This window comes from Otolemur garnettii, unplaced genomic scaffold (assembly GCF_000181295.1).
Source record: "Otolemur garnettii isolate 467f Iridium unplaced genomic scaffold, OtoGar3 scaffold00104, whole genome shotgun sequence".
NCBI classification, from domain to species: Eukaryota; Metazoa; Chordata; class Mammalia; order Primates; family Galagidae; genus Otolemur; species Otolemur garnettii.
The window spans coordinates 5,191,021-5,192,895 of record NW_003852499.1 but is presented as its reverse complement, the minus strand read 5'-3'; the positions used below and the strand labels follow the sequence as shown (position 1 = coordinate 5,192,895).

Here is a 1,875-nt window from a genome sequence, read left to right as displayed (position 1 = left end):
GCATGGCCTACAGATACATGAAAAAAATGCTCACCATCCTTAATCATCAGAGAAATGCAAATCAAAACTACTTTGACATAAATCTTACTTATACCAGTAAGATTAGCCCATATCACAAAATCCCCAAATCACAGATATTGGCGTGGTTGTGGAGAAAAGGGAACACTTTTACAATGCTGGTGGGATTGCAAACTAATATGTCCCTTTTGGAAAGACATCTGGAGAACACTTAGAGAACTAAAAATAGACCTGCCATTTGATCCTATAATTCCTCTATTAGGTATATATCCAGAAGACCAAAAATCACACTAAAACAAAGATATTTGTATCAGAATGTTCATTGTAGCCCAATTCACAATTGCTAGGTCATGGAAGAAGCCCAGAGCCCATCAATCCACGAATGAATCAATAAATTGTGGTATATGTACACCATGGATTACTACACAGCCATTAAGAAAGATAGAGACTTTACCTTCTTCATGTTTACATGGATGGAGCTGGAAAATATTCTTCTTAGCAAAGCATCTCAAGAATGGAAGAAAAAGTATCCAATGTATTCAGCCCTACTATGAAACTAATTTATAGCTTTCATAGGAAAGCTATAACCCAATTTTAGCCCAGGAATATGGGGGGGGGAGTGGAGGGAGACTGATTGGTGGGATCATGCCTATGGTTCATCCTATAAGGGTACATGTGAATCTCTCTAAATGTAGAATATAAATGTTTTAACACAATAACTAAGAAAAAGATATGAAGGCTATGTTAACCAGTTGGATGAAAGTATTTCCAATTGTATATAGAAATAGTACACTGTACCCCATGATAGTATTGATGTACACTGCTATGATTTAATAAAAAAAAAGATAAATAAATAAATAGTATCTTTTATAATTTACACAATTTTAACCTCCTTCAATGTGGAGGAGGTTAAATAATTCAACACAATTTTCAAGTTTTACCCATTCTGACACATGTAGATAAAATTATTTTTTATTGCTATATGTAGTATTCTAACTACACAAATATATTTAATAAACTTTGAAAAATTGGATTCTAATGGTTTAATAAATTATATCTAAGTGAACATACCCATCTAACTACTAACCACATGAGGAAATAGTCCATTATAGAATATTACCCATATCCTAGAAACTTCCCTCATGCCCTTTTCCAATAACTATGTATTTTTTTCCTGAAAAGTAGTCATTTTCATGATTTCTAGTAATGTCATTTCCCCTGTTTTTTAATGTTAAATACAAGGAATTATGTGGTGTACTGTATTTTCCTATTAGCTCATTTGTTAATTGTATTGTTTAGTTCATTTCTTTCCTTATTGATTTTATGGGGTCCCTTATCAGCTATTGAGGGAGATGTATTAAATTCTCCCACTGTGAAAGTAGATTTATTGCTTCTCCTTTAAATACTTGCTATATGTATTTTAAAATATGTTACATGTATATAGATACAGAACTGTGATAGCTTTCTGGTTAATTGACCCATTTGTGATTATGAAATATACCTCTTTATTTTTAATAATATGTTTGCCTTAATGTGTATTTCTCCTCTATTAGGATAGCCATATCAGTTTTTACTTGGTTAGTCTTTGGATATATTTTTCACTTTTTGATTTTCTTTGGACATTTTTTTCCATTCCGATTTATAGAAGATAGTTTTTCTGGGTATAGTATTCTTGGTTGACAGTTTTTCTTTCAGCATTTTGAATATATCATCTCATTCTCTCCTGGCTGGCAAGGAGGAAAATCTGAGAAATCTGCTGGTATCCTAGTGGAGATTCCCTAATATATGACTTGATGCTTTTCTCATGCCAATTATTTATTTATTTATTTATTTTTTGAGGCAGAGTCATACTTTGTC

General features: G+C 32.0%; 1 protein-coding gene across 1 annotated transcript in view; it reads left to right on the top strand.

Moving 5' to 3' along the window:
• PRMT8 (protein arginine methyltransferase 8) overlaps positions 1-1,875 on the top strand; it is a 197,804-nt gene that overhangs the window by 24,902 nt on the left and 171,027 nt on the right. The window lies entirely within an intron of this gene.